The sequence below is a fragment of the Coptis chinensis genome, chromosome 4 (assembly GCF_015680905.1).
Source record: "Coptis chinensis isolate HL-2020 chromosome 4, ASM1568090v1, whole genome shotgun sequence".
NCBI classification, from domain to species: domain Eukaryota; kingdom Viridiplantae; phylum Streptophyta; class Magnoliopsida; order Ranunculales; family Ranunculaceae; genus Coptis; species Coptis chinensis.
The window spans coordinates 97430821-97457943 of record NC_141459.1 but is presented as its reverse complement, the minus strand read 5'-3'; the positions used below and the strand labels follow the sequence as shown (position 1 = coordinate 97457943).

At 36.8% G+C, this 27123-nt stretch overlaps 4 long non-coding RNA genes across 4 annotated transcripts; 1 reads left to right on the top strand and 3 right to left on the bottom strand.

The window, feature by feature from the left end:
* Nucleotides 1-1198: 1198 nt before the first annotated feature.
* LOC147506029 (uncharacterized) lies at nucleotides 1199-3862 on the bottom strand. The gene is made up of 3 exons (XR_015193556.1): nucleotides 3234-3862; nucleotides 2014-2497; nucleotides 1199-1557 (listed from the first exon to the last, which is right to left on the bottom strand). It is a non-coding gene; the product is annotated as an uncharacterized LOC147506029 (long non-coding RNA).
* On the top strand, nucleotides 2376-4183 carry LOC147506028 (uncharacterized). The gene is made up of 2 exons (XR_015193559.1): nucleotides 2376-2513; nucleotides 2600-4183. It is a non-coding gene; the product is annotated as an uncharacterized LOC147506028 (long non-coding RNA).
* Nucleotides 4184-9196: 5013 nt separating this feature from the next.
* On the bottom strand, nucleotides 9197-9693 carry LOC147506027 (uncharacterized). The gene is made up of 2 exons (XR_015193561.1): nucleotides 9590-9693; nucleotides 9197-9499 (listed from the first exon to the last, which is right to left on the bottom strand). It is a non-coding gene; the product is annotated as an uncharacterized LOC147506027 (long non-coding RNA).
* Nucleotides 9694-20534: 10841 nt separating this feature from the next.
* LOC147506026 (uncharacterized) lies at nucleotides 20535-23101 on the bottom strand. The gene is made up of 3 exons (XR_015193558.1): nucleotides 22926-23101; nucleotides 21035-22617; nucleotides 20535-20689 (listed from the first exon to the last, which is right to left on the bottom strand). It is a non-coding gene; the product is annotated as an uncharacterized LOC147506026 (long non-coding RNA).
* Between the last annotated feature and the right edge of the window lie 4022 nt (nucleotides 23102-27123).

Genomic DNA, 27123 nt, shown 5'->3' with positions numbered 1-27123 from the left:
ATTCCCTTTGTGCGGTTTACTAGACACTTTTTTACTTGAAGACTAACGTATGTGGAATTTAGGTTTAGTAGTGCTTTAGTGAAAATTAATACGTAACCAAGACGGATCAACTGTCGGAGACGGGTATATCCTTTATCAGCTTCTAATATTGGAAAATGCAGATCTTAGCAGGATGTCTAAAACTATTGAGAACTTAGAGCTCGCTTTTCCCTTTCAGCATATCACATCTAAAGTTTTAGCAGAGATCCTCATAGGTCTTGCTACTAAATCAACTGATTACTAGGAACGAGCTTGCAGCAACATCCAAGTAAGGCAGGGTTTCTAGTAAAAGATTAAGAAACGCAGCTTCTGTTCATACAGCAGACAGAGACACACAGTGTGCTAATTATAGTTTATAATACCATCATCGACTGAACTGAACTGGTGCTAATTATAGTTTAACGCACACTCATCGACATTGCTTTAAGCTTATTCTTTTTAGTGAACTGAACTGTTATGGAATGAGAGTTATCTTGAAGAGATGAACCGTGTAGAAAGTAGAAACCAAGTAGTCAAGCTGGACAAACTAGGGCGGAGTTCAGAGTTAAAAACACCACTCCAAACAATATATGTAACTGTACGGCTTCAGCAATCCTCTCTACTATCTTGAAACAAGATATTGTGCGTGAAATTGAACACTGTATTATTAAGAATTGAGCATCCTGACCAAGGATCAAAGGAGAATTGTGAAATCGCAGAAATCTTGATAAGCAAGAAACGGATAGTATATTACTATGAACTATGTTTGGAGCACTTCAATTTTGGGTAAATCAATCGCTTCTTGAAAAGAACGTCTTGAAGGATGCTTGCATTCAAGACAGTGGGATAGCCAGTTGGAAACAAGAAGATTAAATATCATAAAGCTTTGGCAGTCTTCTAAATATTCGGTTTCCATCTGATACCTAATTGGCAAACAGATACATATAACTAAATGTTGGCAACTTGTTTCACACACAACATTGAAAATTCCAGTCACCCAGTCACACAATTCAAAAGAATACAACCTATTGATGTTAACTCCCTTTCAACGATTGCCGGAATCCAACAAACATGAGACTGAACCTACGACAGCATCCCATTCTAAAACTTTAAGAAGAAGCACTTGGTGATATCACCAACAACTCAATAACCTCTTTAAAAATAAATAAGAAAAAGCATCAACACATTCAACAGTAGATTTATTAGTTGGTTTACAGCATAAACCAAATACTTCCATTAAACTTAAGCATGTAGTACATCAGAGACAATATATGCTCGTTACATAGAAAGTAAACACCACAATGTAAAATCAGAATTGTAATACTGCCTTCTAGGAGTTCTAGCTAGAAGTTCAACAGAAGAAATGATGATATATCCTTTCATTGCACCCTGCATCGTGTGACATAGGAATTGAGCTCAAGCTTTGTGCTTATGAAATCATTTGATCGCATACGCCAAACAATCCACCTTCACCAAAGCCATGTTAATAAGTGCATGTTCTTGGCTAGCTTCTGCGGCCATTCCATCCACTCCATTCACCTTCCCATGTGTTACCATTCCATGTGGCATATGTTCCATGTGGCATATGTTATTCATTGGTGATCTCGATAATCAAATTCCGGATAATGAAATAATAATTACAAATCTAAGATATGTTCGAACAACCATTCTCGGTCGGGTGTGGGGTGTGGCATAGAGAAGTGGTGGGTAGATTGAGTTTTGATTGAGTTTTGGGGTGGTGAGTAGATTGAGTTTTGAAATTTACCAAAGTCCTGCACAACCAGGTTTCTCCCATGATACGTTTATACAGAGAAAACACGGAAGAGTACAATTTTAACTCTTTCATTATACCAAATCCCTCACCCAATTGAACAAAGGATCTAATCGATCGAAAACAAAGCAAACTAAATATACAGCATAACAAACCAAGGCCATCTTCCAGCTTAAAATTTAACGTATACTAACTTATAAATGAACTGGTATCTAGTTGCTAACCTGTTATAAGACGAGAAACAATGATTAGAATATCCAGCCCTTACATGAACAAAAACCGCATCCCACATTAGGTCTTGGATTCTTGGAACCCCTTTTAACGGGTCGGGTCAATTAGGTCTTAGCCCATCCAAGAAACCCAAGTCCACCAGTTAGAAGAGCCCTATATGGATACAGTTCTATTAGTTTTACTCAAGTCAAATTCCTAAGACTCAAAACCTAACCCAGACCTGCCGTCTATACTTTTCTCTTTACCTCTTTTCCCTATCAAAGACTCGATCCTTGTTTTTCAATGCAGCGACGCCAGCCCAAAGCTGAAACAGTTAGTGTAGAAAAAGTTTGGAAAATTTTGATGGAAAAAGAAGAGGCGACTGATATCGTCATATCGTCGGTTGATGGTGTTGAAGAGATAGATTTAGATAAAGAAAAGTTGCTGGAAGAAGAACAAAGGTGTCTTCGCCGTCGAAGATCTGACTTTTTTACTTGCCTGCAACAAATTTGGGGTACGTTAGTAACAACATTCCTGTTTGTGCTCTTCGATTGCATGCTTTTAGTAGTTATTAGTAACAACATACTAAACTTTTGGCAGGGCCGCTTTCCGTTATGGACTCGATATGTATAAATTTTCTTACAGAGAACGTGAGCGACCACTACTTAAAATATGCTCCAGATTCTGTGGGAGATACTGGAACTAAATTATCTTGATTACACATGGGATTGGATCTATAAAGGCCTGATGAATTCAGAAGGAACGTTATGGAGCTCTTCCTATTGTCATGAGATACGGTCTACACAGTATTCATAATATTAAAAATTTATTTAGCTTATAAGTAAGAGGATCTACACATTTTTCTTATATAATTAGATTCTAGCATTTTGCAATAAAATTGCAGGGAGAATATTACTTTGTTAGATACAGTTTTTGGATGAGGTATTGCTTGTCTTGGCAGAGTGGTGGTGCACAACACCCTTCAAAGAGTATATGTCCTTAAAGCGATTCACATCACACTGTCTTATTAAAAATCGAGCATCCCTAACCATGGATCAAAGGAGAATTGTGAAATAGAATAGTATCAACTGGCTTAGAGTATGACAAAATTTTATTGTTTTCTTGCATTCAAGACATTGAGAATTTCTTAGCTAGCAGAGAACAAGGTGTTTGGAAATTGAAAATTGAAAAGCCATGGCAATCTTCAATAAATGTACAGTTTCCATCAAAATACCTGATTCCTTGGCAACTAATTTCACACAAGTTTAATCATATGACTCCCGTCGGCTCTACCTTTTAATTGAAAAGGGCATGTTCTGTTTAATCCTCATTGTACTACTGTAGTTGTCGACTGCGTTGTAGTATACTAGCCCTTAAAGCCCTTAATATACTTTACACACTTGTAGTTTAAGCTTGGCCAGTAGATCATCAGTTTGCAAGAACCAGTGTTATTGTACTCCACTCGCTTACAGTTTGTGCTTGGCCGGGCAAGCTAACCCTAGTTTGTTCCAAGAGGTCTGGAGTTCTACTTGGGTGGCGAGGTGTATGTATACTGAATTAGAGAGGGGTGGGGATCTTAGGATTGTTAATCCTTTCAAAATGTTCATCGAGTGTATGAGTGTAAACCAAATAACCAAACTCGGGAATAAGTACCAGAAATTAGGTAGATATGAGTGTGCAGGAAACAAAATGAGTTTCCTACTACGCTATGATAATGACATCTTGAGCCGGCCTGCTATGCTATGTAACATTTTAAGCTTGGATTTCTTCAGTGTACTGTGCTGTACAAGGTCTTGATGTAATCTCTGAGGGTTCGACAAAAGTCACAGAGCAAAGGTGTCAATTTTGCTTCGAAGCATCTCAAGGATGGGGACAAGTAACAAGTTGACGTTGGTTAATGATGATGAAATGATAGCTCTACCTGCAACTGTTTCTGCATTCAGTTTTTGTAATGCATATATGTTTAGGCATCATGTATGGTATAATGGTAAGATCAAACTTGGTGTTGATAATTTACTGTGCTAGCATGCGTCACAAACTTGACTCTTCCTGGACTTTTGTACAGTAATCAATATTTAGACCTCAAATCTTTGAAGCTTATGCCGTTTCAACTGTGTATGCTTAGATCCTTATATTGGATACCTGCAGTCAGAATAAAAAATGCTTAAGATTTGTTTTTGGTTAGTTTTGTGGTACTTAACCGTTTCTTTTTTGTTTTGATATAATGATACTTCATTGTTTTTAATTTAACCCTTTAATTTATTCAAGGCCTGTCCTGACATGTTGCTACAGAGTATATATTTGCTAGAACTACTTTCAGTGTACTCATGGTCTTTAACGGAAGGACGTGAGTTTCAACGATCCTTGGCAGTTTGGTCCTGGATCACCTTGTTGTAATTTCTAGTTTGGGCAGGGTTGACAAACCAAACTTTTTAGCGTATCAATGTCAAATGCAGAATGTACATCTCAATCACGTTTGATGTTTTGAATTGGTCGCAAAAGAGTTTTAAGGTCGGCATAAGGATTGAGCTCCGATCAACACGGTTTTAGGATATTAACTAAACTAGTTGATATTACATATCAATACATCTACAGTGTAATGCTGTTGTACAAACTAGTGCCGTCCGACTTGGAAGAACATCCACACCCTGCACAACATACATGGCAACTTTTACTGCAGAATGAACTTTCAACATGCTGATAAGCCTCAGACACTCTGATCCTTGATGAAGCTATATAACCAACAATCATTTTCATGCAATTGAAAAGGATAAACTGAAATAGTTGTTTGTCTCAAATCCTCAATTCAACATATTCTTACAGAAATTCAGAGAATAGCTTTATAGAAAGCATTATGCACATCAAACACTACGCACATTTTCATTCACATATAGGGCGAATGCCATCATGCTACACCCTAGCAATTTTTTATGGAGCAATATGCTGGTCAACGAAACCATTGTAATCTTCTAATTGTTCGATTCCATCAAAACACCAATAACAACAGGTAACAATTGGTGCCACAAACTCAACAATGAATGTATCAGTTGCAAACTAAAATAAACCATAAAACTTCACCAAATATTTCGTACACGAGAGAGCACGTATAAGGTAAATAGCAAAACGTAAAATCAGAACTTCATTTCACTTCCATCTAACTAGAAGTTCAATAAAATAGACATACGCCCCATACATCCTATGATTGTGCCTCATCTTTGTGTCAAGCTTCACCCTCCATAAACAATTTCACAAAAAACGTATTTGAAGCTCCAAATATCGCCAAATCAACGTAGAAGCAACACAGTATAACAAGACTGACTTTGCTTTCATCAGAGAAAAACAAAATGAAATATCCCAATTCTAGCTTAAGCAAAACAGTTTACACTACATTAAAAGGATAAATTTTGAAAATTCCATATAACACTATAATGTTATGGATAACAACCTCCTATTTACATAATACACTGATATTGTTTGGATTGTGTCTACATATTGACTCAACTCACTATACTATCTAGAAACAAAATCAAACCATCTACTATTCCACCGCTCCAAATTCTTTTAAATACCAAACAATGGTTTTGTGATCACCCGTGTGCTTCTTTGGTCATTCCACGGACTTCCTTTATAATTTTGTATGATTATTTGGCCATGACAATCCTATACGCATTCTTTGGTCATTCCACGGACTTCCTTTATAATTTTGGTTCCTTTATAATTTTGTATGATTATTTGGCCATGACAATCCTATACGCATTCTTTGGTCATTCCACGGACTTCCTTTATAATTTTGTATGCTTATTTGGCCATGACAATCCTATACGCATAAATGGCACTCCCATGCGGTTCATTGACCTCCATATACAACTGAATACAATTGAAGAGTCATCATGAACTATAGAACATTGTGTCAAGGAGTAACATGGTGCTAGAAGGGTTATGGGTGTTATCACCCCTCATAGGGTTGTCGTTTCATCTCCATGGACACCCCCCTCATCGCGTCCCTCGTTGTTCTTTCATCTCTATGGACGTTACCTTCTTCCCCTCATCGCGTTGTCGTTTCATCTCCATGGACACCCCTCATCGCGTCCCTCGTTGTTCTTTCATCTCTATGGACGTTACCTTCTTCAAACATGCTCCATTCTTTTCAATTGATGTTCTATCAGGGTGATGTTCTATCAGGGGAGAGCCTATAGTCTCCTTCTAAATCCACATTTGGTTTCACCTCCTTTACAGGTATATACTTGGTCGAGATCCAGGGCGCAACCTTCTACAGACTGATCTTCTGGTAAACACTATACATTATACATTATACAGAGAAAACACAGAAGAGTACAATTTCATCCATTTCATCAAAGTAAATCCCTCACACAACCAAATAAAAGATCTAATCGATGACGAAAATGTCATAACAAGTAAAGGAAAACAAAACAACACCATCTTCCCACTCATCGTATACTGACTTGTTATTGTAAAGCTTTCTACGTGCTACAAAACTAACCACAAACCTTCTGTAAGATGAAAGACCATGAATATAAGATCCACCCTTTGCATCATAAAACAAAAGCATCCCAAATCTAGGTACATTAAAGAACTAAACCTAAATAGATGCCGTGATAGGTGAGGTTTGAGACTTGAGAGCAGCGATGCATAGGGTTGATAAACAGGGTTTGAGATTTGAGAGTACTCTTTATACTGAACCTTCCAATCATTGTGAGTGGGTCGGGTCAAAGTAAGCCCAACTCCAACAATTAGAAGAGTCACGAGAGGACCCATTTGGATACGGATCTAGAATTTCTAAACCGACTCAGAGTCCAAATTCTCAATACCCAAACTCTAAAAATACAGTAGTTTTTCTCTCATCTGTTTTCTTCTCCATACAGTAGTTTCTACATGCAAATCTTTGTTAAGACTCTCACTGGAAAGACAGTTACACTCGAAGTTGAGAGTTCTGATACTATTGATAATGTTAAAGACGAAAATTCAAGACAAAGAAGGCATTCCCCCAGACCAGCAACGACTGATCTTTGCAGGAAAGCAACTTGAGGATGGTCGCACCTTAGCTGATTACAATATCCAGGCAGACCCGGCACTAAGCAGCTGCCATGCCGAATATACAAGGCCCCAAAAAATATGTTTAGATGAAAATGCCTATCCCAAACCAACCATCCCAAACCAACCAAAAGCCCAAAAAATTGGAAATTTCATAATGAACAACAGAAATATCCTCTCATATTCTCTTTCCTCATTAATTATTTTGGTAAAAAAAATAAAAATAAGATATATAATAAATGAGGAGATCTTCTCAACGACTAGATATCTCTCTCTCCCTAATTAATAAATAAATAAAATTGTTTAAGACACATTTATGCCCTGTTTGGTAGCCTGTATTGCCCAACCCATTCATGGGTTAGGGTGCACTATCCCGATTTTTATGTTTGGTTCCTATTTTTTGAGCCCAAGCCTGTAGACCTTAAGCTACTAGTTGGTTGGCCCAACCACAAAAGTATGAATAACGGTATCCATTGGAAAAGGTTGGATTTCAATCTACATCATAATAAATAAGAAAAGGACCGACAAAAAAAAAAAAAAAAAAAACGAGAAAACAGCCCTACTCTCTTCTTCTTCACCACTTCAACAATTTATTCCCCCCCACCACCACCACCACCATCTTCTCTCCACACCTTGCTTCTCTTACTTAAACAAAAATGAAAAGTGCAATATCTCAAAGCAAAACCCACCATTTTCATTACAAAAAATCTCCATTTTATCAAATTTGAACATCTCTCTACTCACATCATCTCTTGATTTCTCCAATTTTGAAGATACAAAATGAAACCCACTTGATTTTTGCGATTTCCAAATTGTTGCTACTAAAGAAGTTTATGTAATATTTCTTTGTAAATTTCTTTCAAGAAAATAAAAAATATATATGTGGTTGTTTTGGTATATTAATTTGGGAGTTTGATTAACAACTGTTTTTAAGATCAGACTTTGTATTGGTTTTCTATTTGAAGTTTTTCATGATTATTTTGTGTGTTTTGACTTGGGGTGCAATAACTTTTAAGAAGAGTAGGCAAGAACCAAACAACTTGTGTTATTGATCATCTCTGGGACATGAACCACGAGAATTGGATACTCTAAATTTGGCTAAGTACCACCTAGTACAGCATAAGTTGTTACTGCCAAACAGAGCCTTAGGCACTTATTTTCCTTTTTTCCTGTCATTTTTTTTTCTCCTTTACGAAAGAAATTAGAAAGAGATAAAATTGTAGAATTTAGTCTTCCTCCTCTACTCACTCATCAGCCATTAATGTATTTTTTCTTCATTGCAGCTCCTTGCTGTCTTTCTCATTTTCCGCTTGAAAATTTTTCAATTTGATATATTTCTACTAAACTCCTTTAACCCTTCTACAATGATGAAGAAGAAGTAATTGCAATAAGAAAAAAAAAATCAAATTTGAAGCAATTTCTAGAAGACGAAAAAAACAATTTGTTTTTTTGGCATTCTTTTACCTTTATTAGAAGTTCTCTTATTGTGTAGTGTGCTGTAGTAACACAAAGATTCTTCAAGGTCCAGAGTATTATTTTCAATTTTTTTTATTTGTTGTTTCCTTTTGGAATGAGTCTCTCGGTCTTTTTGTTTTTTTCTCTTTCTTTACTCCTATTGGAAATATCTCAAATTAATTTGGAAGATATTATTGGATTGAAGCGGTTATTGGGGTATGACAAAAACTGAGTTAGTTATGGGGTACGGGAGTATTTTTATGGGTATGTCCAAGATCACCCATTCTGATTGGTGTATTGTATTAAAATAATGAGTCAAAATCTCTCTCATCTCTCTTCTCACAAGCCAATCACAATTGACTTCTGAAGTGTTTTTTTGTGTTGGGTCATGTGTGACAGTCGCACCCTTTGGAAAATCACTCCAACTAATTGTTGTTTGAGTAAGCCCCTATTACTCAAACTAGCAAAATGCACACGCTTGCTCGCCACGTGAGTAAGAGATGAAAAAAAGCCTAGCCAGGACATGCTTAGTTTCTGAAGTTCTTTTATGAACTTATGTCAGTGTTCTACTACTAATGTTCACAGTAGCTGCTAAATTGGCAATCTAAAAACAAATTAGATAATAATAATAAATTTATTTTCTGAAAATGCAAGAGTGATATTTCTTTCGATAATAAACATCTCAATGCATGTGCAAAATTCTAAACTCTGATCAACAGTGGAAATTTTTATTACATAGGCAAAAACCTTTACATTGTAGAAATTTATAGCTGCTCCACAACACTGGCTTCAATCTTTCCTCAATTTGTTTTATCTGATTTTTTCTAATTTGAAGGTTGTAAGCTCAATATTAATATGCACTTGAGTAGTTTTGGTCTCAAGTGATCCCATTCAATGCATCATAAACAACTAATGTTGGGTTACATACTTCTAGCCTTTACTGAGTGCTCATTCGGGTAAAATGTACTGGCCTCTGAAGAAGGTGCTTCCACACTGAACGCATATGCACCAAGTGTGAGGATTAGCAGTCTTACAAAAACAAAAAATAATATATTGATAACACACATGGGAGTATTGCCATACAAATTTAAGGAGGATGGGAAGACAGATTGTACTGACTGATCTTCAATTGGGTTTCACGATGCCATGAAGCTTCCATCTTCCAAGTCCAGCCAATATGAATACCTACAAAAGAATACCCAACAGACACTTCAATAGTATAATGTTCTTTGACTTATCCGAAACAACGGGGTTTTCGACACAACATAGTACTTAAGAGAGATATTTGCATCACTTATTTAGTTATTTGGCCTTTTACCAAAGTCAATGCTAGAAAAGCAATACCAAGTTACCAACCCCAAAGTGAGCTTGCAGGCTCGCTCAAATGTCCCCAAGTTTCCTTAGTAAAACGTCATCAGTTTTTGTTTGATGTACTCAAGTGAATGTCTGTGCCAATGACATGTCAGATTCATTCAGTACAATAACATGAACTCATATCAGGTTCTGCATGCTTTCTCTAGATTGAAGTTATACACATAAAACCATTTCAATTTAATCAAGTGAGATAAAAACCCCTCATGGATTTGTATTTTATATGGCAATAAATCTCCATAAAACCATTCAGTATTATGGCAGTACTTTGTGTTGTCAATATATGGGTTTTTGTTCTCACTATATGATCAGGCTTTTTACACACATAGATCGCAAAAAAGAAATCTATATAGTATACGCTGATATATTACTTGCATATGCCACAGATGAAAATAACATAATCAACAATACATTTGATTCTATAAGTGTACATGCTACAAATGAAGTTAACACAGCCAACAATAGCAATTCAAATAATATAGATGCCTAACCTCTTCCCAGGATTCCCTCGTAGCTTCAAGCAAAGTAGTGTTGCATGTCTTCAATTCTACTGGGGAACCAGATCAAAGAAATTGAAGCTACCTCCTCCTAGTTCCTGTTATGTTCCATGCCTGCTGCAATTCATTTTCATTAGCTGACTCACATCTACTGCAGTGTGAGAAACAATGTGCCGCACAGTTTCATGAAAAAGTAGGTTATCTGGTTCCCATTGTACCATTGTACACCAGTATAAACTTGTTCAACTTCCAATACACAACAAAAGAAAAAGCTACATATGCTCTTTCACCTCTGGGACATCCCATATCATTGATGCAATATCTGACATTTGTAATGCCCACTCAGTTAATCACACAAAGCAACTCTTCCACATTTCTTTCCATAAAGATAGCACACCTGCAAGTCGTTGAATGCCAATCATAACATAAATATCATATATTGCATCAATTCATTTGGTTTTTTGAACCTACGCTTCGACTATCGCCACAGAGTTAAACAATACATATAAAGATAGTAAAACTTGATAAGCATTTTCCGAATACCTTTTTCAATTGGGTAAATGGTTTTCTTGCAAGCAACACACTTATCTTGAGTTCCACCGAACATATTTGAAACTTAGCTATTGGCATGGCCCTGTGCAATTCAATCCACAACCAGAAACAACTTAAACAGTGTTGTACGTACAAAGAATTTGCATGAACTCAAAAATATGTTTAATGTTTGCATATAGCTTTTTATATATAGGATAATGGGTAATTCAAGGGATAAATCTTATAATTTAGTACCTCATCAATAGATTTGTCAACTTTAACAGCTCTAGGAGCACCTACAAAAAGTGAGAAAGGAAATGAGCAGTGATGAGATGAAACTAATAAGTAATAACATCATATTCAATGAATTGAGTACCACACACTTTCAAAACTTTTGTCCAAACTTCGATTCCAGTCCTCTTAAAGAGTTGATCAAAGTGAGGTTTGCAGTACAGAACCCCCTCGAAGGAGGAGTAGTTATTGAGCTGCAAATGAATACCAATTATTAGTGAAGAGAAACTCCGACTCAAGGACTGAAATGATCGGCGATGGAAGAAAGAAGACGACTTCTACCTTGTTGATCCTTCAAAATCAGCATCCAATTCACAGACTGGATCAAGAACAGGAGATGGCGTCTGATAGCCCCCACCTCCACTTGCACCAGGGAGATTGTTTAGTGTTTTTGAATAAGACCCATCCATTTTCGGCGGGCGATTGTCTTCGATCCCAAAACATTTCCAGCATTCAAAGGAACAATTTTCACGAAATCTGAAAAAGGAAGACTTCTTTAAGCCTTGTGCTTATTGCAAGGATGAAGAAATTGCATGGTAAAACAAAATTGAATAATAAAAACATACCCTAGAACATAAATATCTCATTTGAGGTGAAGTATGAAGCCAATCTTCAAGGTTTAAATAATTTGGTGGAGACTTTCCACCCACATTTCATGTAGCAACAAATATACTACAATCCCCTCAAAAAAACAAAAGGTAATTAAAAAAATCTCCAAAACTAAACAAAATCAGAATGAAAGAAGAATACAATATACCTGTAATTATGTACATCTCAGAGCTTGAGTTGCATCTGGTTCAATCTTCCCTCGGCCGAACTTCGATCAGAGGTCCTCTTGTTATATCTTTCTGTACAACCAAGGAATTAGAGAAACAAAGTTTAAAAATCAAAGGGAAAGAAATCACAAGTCTCTTATACATGTTTTATAATGTGCATGTAGTCCAAATCAATTTCAATGCTAGTCTAATTTTACTCGTTTCTACTTTTCTTGGACTGCATGTCTCCACCCCAGTGTAGCTATTCCTCCATTCTCCACCTCCACCTAAAAAATAAAATTACATCAAGTTGTTAAAGCCATGATTACAATCACGTAGAATACACCTAATCCCACATTTCTTAGTGCTACCATAATCATAAACAAAGAATAGAATTCTAACCGGAATTACCTACTGAGAACCTCAAATCAAGTCTTCAACCACTAAAAAATAAAAAACCAAAATTTCTCTAAAGTGGAGACACTAACCTTCATAAACATCATCTGCATGAAATTCTTGAGAACAAATAAGAGGCACAATGTGCTAAAGAGAAAAAGAAACATATAAGAAGAGAACAATGAAGATAATTGACTGGATCAACTGCGGCCGTGATCATGGGAGTTATTCTTTATAGCATCAATGTCTTTGCTTCATTTCTATTCTCGTAAGGATTGCCTAACCACGTGCAATGACTTGGAAATTGACCAGCAAAGGGGAGTTTCCATCAAGCCACAATTTGTTGTCATCTGTAAGTGCAGAAAAAGTCGATATCTCCGAGCTTGTACGGGCAAGATGCAAAACGAATCATATCTACATTAGATTGGTCACCGCCTTTGGGAGATGAAGAAGGGTGACAAAACTTCTCCATCCAAGCTTGTGTATGTTAGTTACGATGAGAAGGTGGTCTACCACAAAGGCTTTGAGGACGTTCAAATCAATCGAAAATTACCTAGAAACATACTTCGTATGTTTAAGCATTGGAATTGTACTTAAACTATTAGAGGTGTTCAAACTGCAAGCTTTTGCAAAGCACTTCAATGGACAAACACATTAAAAGTTTGCTGCTAGTTGAAAGAAGAAAAATCAAAAGCAAAAAATAATTCATATTAGAAGTAGACTTAAAGAAATGGTCCCTTTTCTTGACATACCTTCGCAGGTGATTCAAAATCAAATAGTTGAAACATAGTCAAGTCCTTTTGAAACTGTTCCCTCTTATTTCTTGTCTAATGACAACGTATTCCCCCAAAAAAAAACGTATTCCCCCAAAAGCTTCTTTAAACGACTCCATTTAAACCCTAAACCCTAATCAAAGACTGAGGGAAATTAAAATCTAGATTATCAACCTTGTGTTCATAAATCTTCCCATTGCGGTCCAATTTATACTTTGATGTGCCCTGAAACTGTCCCTTAGCTTCCCAAGGAACCCTTGGAACACCTCTCAAATTCCATCTGATAAGTATCACATTCTCTGACGGCTGCCAAATCCTGAAGACCTCAAGGGAAATATCTCGAAATAGTATTCTTCCATGAAAACGCAATGCCCAGAATATCAATTTGTACTTTTCCATGCTAGTGAATGTGTTCAAGGGATCAATGAAGGTTATACATCTCTGCCAAAATTTTCAAACAACACATATCAGAAGTCAAGGCACTAACTATTTCTGAAATTAGGCATTCTAAATCAAATTAAAATTCTCATCTTCGGAGGGTATGATCATGTTCCTTAAAAAACTACCTACATAATCTCCGGGAATATAGAAGTGGTTATAGAGTCAAAAGTTAAGATCAAATATTCATTTTACACAAAATGATGGAAGACTGGAGAGGTTATTTCCACAACGGGTGTCAAAGAGGTTTAACAAACACGTATTCATCAATTAACAGTTTTATCAATTCAAGAATTTTTCAAATCCAAGGATATTTTCATTTTCATTTTTCATTTTCTTTTTTCCTTTTCCTTGTATTTGACAAGCAAACCCAATGATATACTAATACAATGTTAAAATTAACTGATCCATCAATAGCTACGATGATGATGGGTTTGGGCAAAAAAAGAAAGCATTCTCATGTATAATGAACTATAATAACGCGACTCGAAAACCAATAATCGAGAAGTCTTACTTTCATTTAGAAAATGATGATATATCCAATGGTAATAATTGTTATTTCCCTTCATTTCACAAACAAAAATGGTCATAATGTCTATAAGCAAGTTCTCAAAAGTGCCAATGCAACCACATATAACTTTCTAACTTTTCGACTTCCACATACCATTAGTACTAAAAAAGTAATACGAATTTCATCAAATGCCTAAACACACAGCCATTGAAAGTATTGAATCATAAGCAAAACTATCAAAAGCACTCCAATACATAAGTTCACAAAATTCATAACCACTAAACAAATTCAATCACAGATAAACCATATTTACAACAATAAGTGACAAAAGGGTACCTGTAAATATTGTAATTAAGATCTTTAGAGAACAACAAAGGCATGTATTCACGAAGTGTCCTTACAGCTAATCCCAAATTAACATAAAAATCATTCCTTTCCTATTTATTAACACTAGAAAGATGCACGTGCTATGCACGCGATGTTAAACAAAACTTGTTGAAAAGTGTAAACATAAGTTGGGTGAGCACACTTACAATTGACATTATGTCTGAGCAGACACTGGCATGGCCGTTTAAAATTTGAATTGAATGGAACTCCATTCCTATTTGATTTCCAGACATATGTAAGTAATAAACTTTTAAATATAGCTCCAAATAACATGTACTTTGAGCCTCTCATCCTAGCAAGTGCACGTTGCAAACGACAAAGATAAAAAGTTAGTGCATCAAAAGCATCTATGTAACATTATTCACTGAATTCAGTATCCAACCCTTAGGTAAATAGGTAATATGCAACCATAGGTATTGAATTGGAATAATGGGACATACACTCCAGAGCTGAGTCATTTGGTTTATTAATCAATCATCCAAAATAGAGCTACAATGGCATATGCGGCACAACGGCATACTCAGTCTACATAAGATATTACATCAATATAAGAATTAAAGTACATCAATAACAAAAAGAAGTAGGTCGCTCTGATTTGTCCTCCACTATAATAGCTGGTATGTTGTAACCATCTACTTGCAGTTAGAGTGAGACAGGTGGGGAATCTATAGAAGTACGTTCTTCTTATGAGTGTTCATGCATTGGGCGTTGGCTTGAAACTGGGTCCCAGATACGACCATAAACTTAGCAATTGTCAAAGGGAATGATTCTCGTATAGTAACTGCATAATGAAATGGAATGCATCATACTCACATATATGCAAGAAATCATCAAGAATACAACCCATTGAATCCATTGATACTCCAATATTAACCGAGTATCTATGGGATGAACTTAATTAAGTTAGAAAATATTTCTTTACTCATTTAAAGAGATTAAATTTCAGATTGTTATAGTTATCTAGTATTATAATTGGATGGCCTTTTTATAATTCATTAAATTAGATATTTCCTATTCTAACATGGATATTTTAGGCGTTGGATTTATCGCCAACTTTCTCCAATAAGCACCACCAAATATAGTAATATACCATTTTTTTTATTGTACATTATTAGGATATATTTATTAACGGAGTCATCCTTGTATGAGAGGTACCTTTGCTAAGGATCTTCAAGTTGAGTATAAAGCAAATGGGATTAGGGGAAGTATACAACGTAAAAGTAAATCTTCAGTAAGAACTACCAAGTTTTGAATTCTCATAAACAAAATTGCATGCATTTAAGTTTAAAATATGCTTTTGGATATATTGGTCTTACTTGTCCAACCCAACCCGGTTAGCTTGAGCACGCTTAGCTTCCACAGCAAATGCTCCACATGGTGTTCCAGAAACAATCTTGATCTTGATATTTATCGATGAGCGATTGCAGGTTGGAAAAGAATTAGTAGCTAAGTAAGCACATCTGCACATATACACATTCAGAGTTAGTAAACCCCTAACCTTGTTTGGGTCATAAACATCATGAAGCTGGAGCATCATTTGAGAGCAAGAACCTGTAATATCAATATTTTGGGGTCAATTGGTTCCCAACTTCAACCTATGAGTAAAGTTCTTGGATCAATCCTTGGCGATGGTGTTGTGCCGAGACCAGACTTTTGCTTTTTAGGTATCTCTGGCTAGTCCATGGAAGCAACCACCAATAATAGATACATTTTAAATATAGAAAGATGTAGGTAACACATTAGCAAGTACAGGTAGAAAAGAGCTACTTACAGCTGCAATAGAAGGGCTAGAATATGCCCCAGGAGTCCATGAATGGAGTGAGTAACAGCAGCACCAAAATGCCATTTTCTAGTGGCAGGCCCGCATCAATGGCACTTACCAATTAAGTTGGAAAAACTACTGGAGCCATGTTTGTGACTTTATGCTCAGCACATTAACATGAGAAGGCCACAATATAAACACTTTTTTGATAGCATACCTTCTACAAACACAACAGAAAAGCTTGTAATGCTACCCTACCTTGTGAACTCTTTGAAAGGGTTTAACAAAAATTTCAAGTTTTGCGCACTAAGCAATTCTTATCCCCTTTCATCAGACAATAAGAGCTTATGTTGAGTTCCACAAGGACAATAGGAAGCAACTTTATTCGCCTCAATGTAAAACCCTACAACTCCTCTTCAGCATATGGTTCAAAAGTCTAAAATGAATGTTGTATTACAACAATATCCTAGATATAACAAATCTGAGAAAAATAATAGTCTGCTAACTATGAAGAAGAAATAGGAGACACTCCATCCAACGGTTTAAATCCAAATTCAGAAATAGGCTACCCCCCTGCAAGATAAAATTTGGTATTAGAATAGAGATGATTAAACATAAGGATACAGATGATTGTGTACGAAAATTAATTTCTAAGCTTCCTCTTTTAATTCACAATTACCTAATCAAGTTCAACTTTTTTAAATTTCTTTCTGCATAATGATCCTCATTTAGTTCCACATACCGACAATTTCCAATAAGTTCTTGTTAGACATGACTTTGATGCATGAATTTTTTATATACGAGGTTATAAGAAAGAAAAAATGGATCTTGGCGTGAAAACCACATGCTGGGGAAACAATTTGGTTAATTTGCATGAGATTTCTTTGAAATAACCCATTTTTACTATCTAGGGGCACCAATTTAGTTATCCAGTTCCTAACTATATAATGGTTCCAATTCCTCTTGCAGAGCTTCTTCTTACTCCAATTGAATTACCCAACTCGAGAGAGAAGTTACATTAGTCTATACAAAATCATCATTCAAGATGAGCCTCCAGATAGATACAGTGTTCTTTATACTGATGGCCTTGTGGAAGTCTTTTGTATCTGAGCACCAATTGTCAAAAACTGCAGTGCATCTCTCGCTTGTTGACTTTCACTCTTTTGTCTTCATTAAATAATTCCCCACCTCAACACCTATCGAAATCCGTTTAACCAGAACAATCTGCTTTCCCTTTTAACAAATATTAGGTTCTTTCATCTCTCTCCTCAAATTCAACAATATAAATAAAAAGCGAGTCATTCTGGTCTATTCAAAATCCCTTTTATAGTAACACTAATCAGTTTATTGTCTAAAACACACAGATTGTTTCTGTGGCATGTATGTTTTCTACAAAGTCTACATCATAATGTATCTTTTATTACAGAGCCTACCTGGAATGTATCTTTTCCTAGAGAGTTGTAGACAACATCAACTCCTTTGCCTGATGTTATCATGCTGACCGCAGCAACAAAATCCTCTTGAGTGGAGATTATGATGTGGTGGCATCCATCTTCTTTGGCTTGAGCTGCCTTCTCTTCTATTGATACAGTTCCAATTACAGTGGCGCCAAGGGCATTTGCCTACTGGCACAAAAGAGACTTGACTCCTCCAAATTGCCGTGATGAATAAGGACCGTGTGTCCAGCTTCTACCTTCATAAACATAAACCACACATCTTAGAACAAAAAGACCACTAACTAAACAATCTAGGGAAAACATTTATGAGGAGAGCACTACTGCATTGTCACGATCCTGGATCCATGAAGTTATCACTCCCTTTTGTTGCAATTGGCAACTTTGTTGGTTGTAAGGGGTTCCCGGCGGTAAATCCACGACAAATGGTTTTGCGAAACAAAGAATGGGGACATTTCCTTTGAACCTTGAACAATCCTCGCTCCGTGGCTTGGGCTCCCGTCATGCTCCGGATCACTTCCTTCTTTGACCATTCCCATCCCGTGTCCATCCCGGCGGCTTTGAATGTGACGATATTTCGCAAGTTAAATATCGTAAGAACGTATCCGTCCACTTACGGTTGAATGTTATCGGTCGTATGCATTTAATTCCACTACTTCAAAATTCTAAATAATGATATATGGATAACTCTCAAAACTCCCAACTCCACAAGAAAGACTTCAAATAGAATTTGAAACAAAGGGAGAGGACATAAAACCAACAATTGGGATCTATTTACTCATTTGTAACATCCTTTGTTTGCTTGTATATATATCGGAGAGGCATTGCCAACCTGATCATTGTAGCTTTGTATGCCGACTACTTGCACCATCAGAGTCGCTATATGCCTGTGTAGTATGGACGATTTGTGAAACTTGTTACCATACACTTCCGCCCCTTTTGCCAATTGACTTTGTTGTCACCATCATTTGCATGATAGATCATGCGCCTTGACAATTAACACTCTTGCCTCCACCATATGCCCGAGTATGGACATTATGAAACCTTTGGTCATCATTGACTCACGCCCCTATGACACTTAACACTATTTGCTGTGAAGTCCGGATATTGAGAAATTGGCTATCATACACTTCAAGCGATGTGACAATTAAAACCATTTCCACAACCATTTTCCTGTGAAGTACCGATATTGGCAAACATTTCTTGGCTTTTATAATCAACTCCGCTCCCGCTACCAGTTCCGAGTGAATTTAATATATTGCCAACTGGGACTTGTACTTGTTGATTGTCATTGTGAGCATAATCTTCTGGAGACCAGAAGTTGTTGTAGACTGGGGGTAAAGGAACATCTTCCACAGAACTAACAGGTATATAATATTCATCCAATAGTTCCGTTGCTTCCTCTATGCTTGTAGCAAATTCACTGTCAACCTTTAAGTTTTCTAGATTATTCCTGCTACCTTCAACTTCAGCTTGGCCTTGATCTACATCGTCTTCATCGTCATTTCCTTCTTGCCTTCTCCTTTTTCCATTCCTTCCTATATATTTCTTGCCTTTTCCTTTTGCCTCACCTTTAGCTTGGCCTTGAACAACATCATCTTCATTGTCACTTCCCTTTTACTTTTGCCTCTCGTGTTATTGTAGTGCATTTTGCATAATACCCAATCATCTAGCTGGAGAATTGAAACAATAGCATAGCATGTATAAAAATCAGTAGATAGAGATGAATCTACTTGAAAGAAGCAAAGCGTCACATATACATTAATTCATTCATGTGTGCCATATGACATAAGAATTGAAATGAAACTAACAGCAAAAACAAACAAATTATTGAATTGTGCATGAATTGAGCTGGTCGGTATGCAAGGACTTTAGAGTTTCCTATATTTACGTTTTCTAAGGGAGCATAAGCATGGATTTCACGCGGCAGTCATACAATTGTTCTAAAGTCTTTTGCTTAATGTCGAGCAGTGCTCAAAACAGATAAACATGAATTCATAACTGTACTACATATCATATTATGTTGAAATAGAGTTAGAAAATGCTGAGAAGGTACCTTCATGCAATTGCTTTGCTTGTTCTTATGTATTTGATATTCTAGAATCCAGAACTCATGCATGATCCAATCTGTTTTTTTCCCAGGATTATCCTTGACTTTCTTCCCTTCATAATAAACCAGAGCTCTCGAAAGACCAACTTTTCTTTTATCTTGATCTATCAACTCTTGTTTGGACCCACTGACTTTCCAATATCCATTACCAGCCTCACGATCTGGTCTATCCCCCTCTTTGCATTTTAGCACCCTTTGGCTAAAAAAGTACCAGGCGTCCTCTTTATTTAACCTGTGCTTTTCTGCAACATGAATGCATTATATTATAAGAATATCTAGCACCACAGAGATATACTGATGAAACGTTTAGGCGATAAAACTTCCACAGTTCCCTACTATGTTTAGTGATTTCCGGCATGATATATAAGATATGGTTACAACTTACAATATATAGCAGAACACAGAATGATGAATCCAATAATTAGAGATCATCAATCTTGCTCAGTTTTATTTCTTTGATTGGTTCATGCTACATCTAATATATGGTTCCCCCCTCCCTTCACGTTGTTGTTGTTGTCTGATTCATCACTTCATACAAAGTTTCCAATAACGAAACCCTCACAATACACCCGAAAGAATAGAAGAAGCATAATTGCATAATAGAAACCAATAAAAGATGTTATCTACCTACCAATAACTATGAGCTAAGAACAAAGACAGACATATATATAGTTTGAGATGAATAAGTAAAACTGATTACATACCAATCGGGCCTGTGGATGATGTGCATAAACATTTAGCGTCAGAATCATTGGACATTTGAAGTGGGGATCACGGAGCTTGTTACTGAGATAAGGCACTATGAGTTGTAAGCCAGTTGGAAGAAATCGGAAGCCTGGTGGATATTTGATCACTGGTGTCCTCATATTTCTTCAACCTTGACAAATTGGCAAGTGCACTGTGCACCCTTCAAAGTGAGATTGAGAAAGAAAAAGTTATTTAAGTTGACATGAAATATTATTAGGAGAAACACATCTCATATACAAGTGAAAAAGAGCCTACATATATTCTCAATACTCAAGACAAACCACGAAATCTACAGACCATGCGATTAAACTCCGTCAGGGATGACTATATACCAATAGGAAGTAGAAATCATGAGAACCAAAGCTTCAAGTACGTTATAGATATATACTTCGAACTAACACATTAATGACAGAAAATTAACTAAATAATTTAATTGTTGCCAGAAAATTGATTCACACCCCAATTAATTGTCATGACAGAAAGAAATAAAATCAAGATTTCTCACCAAGTCACAACATGAGAATTCCAGCCCTACCAATATAGAATCGAATTCAGCCTGACCAATGATTCTTTGGTGGAGTGTGTCTTTCATCTTGAGGAGTTTATTAAACTCTTCACTTGATACTTTGTCAACTGGGATTCCAGTCCATGAAGACACAATATGTTGTATGTCAACTTTTGTCACGACAGGACCTAAATCACTTGCCTCACTCTCTGCCTTGGGTTTCTCTTTACCTTTGTCAATTAAACTTGTGATCTGGGCCTTGAGGTCCATTTCCCTATCCCTCAACTCACCAGCCTGCCAAAATTCATCATAAGCTTGACTGGATAAAAAAAAATTGGTAAACCCAAAGAAAATTTAAATTTAAATTGTTCCGGTAACAATATCCTCTGGCTTCACTATATTAGAAAGTTCTTGGACAGCTAAATTGCAATGAGAAGACTTAAGTTAGCCACATCAAATCTTGATACAAACTGCCCTACATCAATACAGAGAGAAGACATGTAATAGATTCGGGATGCAATAAAAATTTCAAGAATAACTTAGAGTCCAGACTGGAGCTTTCATCGTAAATGAGGCTTCTGCCTAGGGAAGTGATCATACCTTCCACCTTGCTTTCTATTAATTGTATTAAGCTGACTGCGGATAATGTTATACTCAGCAACACGTATTTGGCACAAATCATGCCAGTTAGAAAAGATTATGCCTCATACGTGTATGAAAATATGCATGAAAAAAATACAGAGAGATTAAAAACCAATTAAAGAGAGATTAAAAACAATACATCCAAAATTATTGTGGGAAAGGCCCCACTATATGCATAGCACGTGCACATGGAGCACACGCCCTCATACTCCAACAAAATGATACATCTCTAGTCTTCGCTATCTTGTGAGACATGTTCCATTTCATGTCAGTTTGCACAATGTTATCACTGGATGATTCTTGGAGATGTGAGAATGTGGAGTATCACTATGGTTCACTCTGCATTTGTACTTAGCCATGTAGCATTTCTCCTAGCTAGTTAAGAGGGATTAACTAAATGAAAATTTTATATCACCACATATAAAAATGTCGATTTACCTGCTTGACGTTTATTTCGCTAATTTGTATAATGTCCTCACTCCTCACCAGATATTTTACATGCTTCCATTTAGGACTTCGATTTAGATATATGAACTCACCAGTTATTTTACATGCTTCCATTTCGATATAGACATCACAGAAGTCCTGATAGAATCAATCTGGCAATAGTGTAAGAACTAAGAACCAATTGTAGCATGCAACGTAGTACATATATCAATATTTGAGATACCGCAGATATGTTTATCCCTACACAACATTCTAAAGGAAGCGATAAGCCATGAGCTGGATTGTTTGTATAATTAGCAAGCAGTAATTTTGTGTGTATAATTAGCAATAGCAATAAGGTTTACATGTCAGTATTAAGAAAAAAAAATGGGCTGAAAAAAATGCATGAACATTATAGATGATAGTTTGTATACATACTGATCTTCATGCTCTTGGAGTGCACATCGAAGAAGTCGGAGGTCTCCTCTCTTTAATGCTCGCACAACATCACGATACTGCAGATATAAGAAACAATAAAAGAATAGAAACAGAAAGCTCAAGTAGCTAAATGCTAGTGGTACATTGACATATCATTACGGGAAAGTCACACCGTCACTCCAAATAATCACTTGAAGAATATAACTGTGCAGTATAAAGAATTAAGATTCAACTATGAGGTTTGGCATAAAGCGAACAACAAACTCGTTATCTAGATTCTATTTGTATACATTGGATTATTCAAAAGTCAAAGAATATACAATTATAAACACATACACAAATCCGACGCGACTGAAATCGACAACTTGGAAACAAAAAGGCCTACCTGAATTGTCTTGACCGTAGGCTTTTGATGGGCTCCTTCCTCGACGACCACGCTAGAAACCACCACGCAGTGAAATTTGTCTGAAGTCCTTCTTTAGTTCTGTTCGATCTAACCGGAATTGGAAGCATAAAGCAAAAACCAGTACTGGAAAGAGTTCATGAAGAAAGGAGGGGAAGTTCAAAGAACTCAGTATTAATGGTATTTTAGTGGGTATTAATGGCAAGCAACACCGCGTACATGTCAATATAGGTGTGGATTTGGTTTTTGCCCTGAAATTACATAAAACTCCTTTGTCTGTGTGTTGTAATTGAAGGGTATAAATAGAAATAAAAAATTAAATGACGAAATAGTCCTTTTTAAAGACATTGAATAATATTTTTTTGTATTTAATTAGGGGTATTAGGTGGTAGATAAAAGGCTGGTCTAATTTAAAAGGCCAAGTTAATTATGGTGTATTTTACTAATAGAGATCTTTTTTCTCTACTACACTTGAAAGTAGTCCACCCTTATCTTGCAAACCTCCCTTTGGTGGTGTTTCAAGCTTTGTAAGTGGGAATGAAAAGATCCGAGACAACCCCATTTGCAGTTTGGCTATAATAATTCACCAAGGACTGAAAGAAAAAGAGGAGGTATATCACTGTGTGTTGAGGGAGAGAGGCAACAAAGAGTTTATCTTTTTTTTTATCAATAGAGGACGAAGAGGGAGAAGAGAAGCCAGAAGTAAATAACTGATTGGGAGAGAGAAGAAGAGAGACCGGTTGGTTTCTTAATTTTAATTTCGGTATAAAAGGTCATTATTTGGCAATTAATTAATAAAGGTAAGTCGCGAACAATTGAATAGGGGCGTATAGTTGATTTCCGACCTGAATTTACACATACGTCCTTAAGTTACTATATAATTTTAAGGGTATAGATGGTATTAAATTTTGAAATGACTAAGTAGTCCTTCTTAAAGGCATTGAATATTTGATTTTAATATTTTATCAAGAGTATTTCATGGTAGAAAAAAGGCTGGTCCAATTTAAATGTCCATCTTAATTATGGTATACTCTACTAATTGAGATACCAAAAAAAAGTAAAAAAAAAAAAAAACCCTTTATTACCTTCCCTTCTGATCATTTAGTATCCTCTCGTTCTCAAAATTTCTTTATTTACAATTGTAGATTTGTATTAGTTTTCACTTTGATCAATCTCAATTATTTATTCATCTAACTTTTGATTCTTCTTCAAGTAAGCATAGCTTATAGAATTTTGTTGATTGTTCCCGTTACTGTCGCGTCTGCAGAAAGAAAATTTTCAAAATTAAAATGATTGAAATTATATCTTAGATCGACTATGTCACAAAAAAGACTAAATGAGCTAGCGTTAATATCTTTTGAAAATGAATTTTTAGAGAAAATTAACTTTGAAAGTTTTATTGATGATTTTGCAGCTAAAAATGCAAGAAGAGCATTATTTCGATGATCCATTTTGTATTGATATAAGACTGGAAGAGTGCCACATTTTGTTGTTTGCCAGGGCCATTGAAAACTCAGGACGGCCCTGCTACTAGTTACCTTAAATCCTAGTTCTATATACTCTCAGCATTTGGCTATTTCTTAAATGTGCTTTGGTTGTGATTTTTATGTCATGTTCTTTTAACATATCTTATGATGTGACAAAATCATGCAAAGTTCAATATTTACATTTAAATTTGAAATTTTTTCACACGCACTCTGTTGCATTATGTAGGAAAGGCTATTGAATTTATTTTGCATCGGAAGCCGATTCAAGACTGCATTTGGCCTTGTATTAGAACCTTGATTGTGGATGATGGTTTGCAGTGGAAAACTTAATGTGGCTTGAGTCGTTTCCTTGTTTTTAATTTTGGTAGACCTAACGCAGGATTAGAATGTGTGTTTAGTAGTAAATTGTAGTAGAATGTACCGCTTGTTCTCGGCGTCCATGAAATAATCACATGAGTCCCGATGGCTCGTTGAAGTGGTCAACCGTGTTACGATTGTACTAGTCCTTAGTCCGACCGAACTTTACTCATTGACTTAAAGTTTGAGCTTGTCAAGTTCATCATCCGGCAACACCCACTCTTATTGTAATTTACTCCCCTTATCTTTAGAGGTTGGCCATTAGATGTTGGAGTTATCCCTCACATGAGGAGAGAAACCGAGCCGGACGAAACGGGCAAACTCGACATCCGAAGTCGAGCCAGCCAAGAGGGCGCGCGCCGCCAGAGCTCCAAGAACATAGAGGCGACCAAGTCAAAGTGAGCCAAGGTTCATGTCGGGCCTTCGGCCAGCGACTTCGCTCAAAGGGAGCGCCAGCGCTCAGCATAAATTTTGTGGGCCTTGCTACAAGATTCATGAATTTGGTTTTGGAGATAAAACCAAAAATCAAGGTTTTGGAAAACCTAACCTAACGTAACCAAACAAGTCGAGAGGATTGGAATCGGACTAAAACAAAAGAGATAACCTTTACGAGATACAACCCTCAGAAAGAGATAAGAGTGAACTAGTAAGGGAGAGACTGAAAGGAGAGATTGTAATCTTCCTTCCCATTTTATTAAGAACTGGCTCTTGTGGAAGTAGGCATCATTGGCCGAACCACGGTAAATCTTTGTGTTGTGGTTTGTTGTTTAACTGCTTTACATTATTATATGTTGTTGATAGTTGTTTAGCGAGTTGGGCATGTTAGTATAGGTTGTAGTTGATATTTAGATTTTGTCCGGAGTTGAATTGTGTTCATACAAGTTATCTGTGTAGTGGGGAACCGATTGGTATTGGTGTAATCCCCAACAAGTGGTATCAGAGCCTTGGTTAGAATAGCCTAGGGTGTTATCCGAATCTTTGTCAGAAGGTGTTTGACGAAATTCCTGAGAGAAGATTTGAGGTTAAATAACTTGTAGAGATGGACCATTCCGTGAACACTCGCATGATGAGTCTGAATAGGAAGAACTACACTATCTGGAAAGTCAGGATGGAAGACTTGCTTTATTGCGAGGACCTGGCACAACCCATTGAGAATGGGGGAGTAAAACCGGATACAGTATCCGATGCCGATTGGAAGACGCTTGATGAAAAAGCGATTGGGTGCATTAGACAACGGATTGACAACAATGTAATCCGCCTTTGTATCCTAAGAGACCACTTTCACCGTGGAAGATTTTAGAAGACCTCAACGAGAAGACAAGAAAGGACGCACAGAATAGCTCCTGTCACTCAGAGATCCTTGTTACAGAAAAGCAAGAGAGAGGCAAAAGCAGAAAACCATCTCACTCTAGAGATGATGACAAAAGAAAATCTAGGAGCGCGAGCAGACCTCCTAAGAAAGACTTGTCGTGCAATTATTGCGGTATCCATGGCCACTTCAAATATGAATGCATAGAATTGAAGAGGGATGAGAAGACTAGTACCGTACATGAAGACAAGTTAGAGTTGAAAGAAAGCACCACCGGTAGAGGCATACAGATATCGCTTCACATGGTGAAGTAGGAATTGTGTCAGAAGGTGACGAGTTATGCTTGAGCACTTCATGCCAGGGTACAGAGTGGGTGGTAGATACAGGTGCTTCTTACCACGTCACACCCCACAAGAGTTTCTTCACTACCTACAAATCTGGTGATTTTGGTGAGGTGAAGATGGGTAAATGATGGAGTCTCAAGATTATAGGCATTGGAGATGTTCATGTAGAAACCAATGTCGGCTACACCTTGACACTCAAGGATGTAAGACATGTCCCCCGACATGTGGTTAAGCCTAATTTCGGCTGGGAAATTAGATGACGATGGCTTTGTAAACTCGTTTGGTAACGGGTATGGAAACCCACGTGCAGGTTCCATCAGAAAGCAGCCGAGGAAAGAAAACTTGCTCTCTTTACAAAACACGTGCTAGTTTGTGTAAAGCAGAAGTTTAACGCGCGTAAGAAGAAGCTTCATCCGAACGGTGGCACAAGAGACCGTGGTCACATGGGCATAAAAGGGATGGAAGTTCTGCTAAGCAAAAGGCCATGCCGGACATTAAAGGTACACATTTAAGTACATGTACTCATTGTTTGGTAGGAAAGCAACACGCAGGGTGTCTTTCCAAAGATTCCGATCTCACAGAGAAAGGACACCGCCCTCGAGCTAGTGCAATACGCACTTATGTGGTCCTATGAGAGTGAAGTCCCACCGGGGAGTTTTCAGACTTTTGACATTCATTGATGA